The sequence below is a fragment of the Penaeus monodon genome, chromosome 28 (genome assembly GCF_015228065.2).
Source record: "Penaeus monodon isolate SGIC_2016 chromosome 28, NSTDA_Pmon_1, whole genome shotgun sequence".
Lineage (NCBI taxonomy): Eukaryota > Metazoa > Arthropoda > Malacostraca > Decapoda > Penaeidae > Penaeus > Penaeus monodon.
The window spans coordinates 33,377,504-33,377,729 of NC_051413.1; the positions used below are offsets into that span (position 1 = coordinate 33,377,504).

Consider the following 226-nt stretch of genomic DNA (forward strand, 5'->3'; position numbering starts at 1 on the left):
TATTTCATTAAGTAATACAGTATCTATAAAATTAGAGGATAAGAAAAAAAAAATCACTAAACTAAAGCTAGAAACACTTTATGCTACTCCTGAGTATATAAAAAATATAGAAGCAGTTCATATGACTTACAGTAAAAGTACACAAGACACCCAGAATGATTAAGAAATTCCAGTGGCCTTCATGCCTCAGTGTGCTTAGGCCAACAAACCTCCACCATGTCTATTC

General features: G+C 32.7%; 1 protein-coding gene across 1 annotated transcript in view; it reads right to left on the reverse strand.

Moving 5' to 3' along the window:
- LOC119591515 (ras-related protein Rab-34-like) overlaps positions 1-226 on the reverse strand; it is a 15,878-nt gene that overhangs the window by 13,520 nt on the left and 2,132 nt on the right. The gene's annotated exons all lie outside the window — the stretch shown is intronic.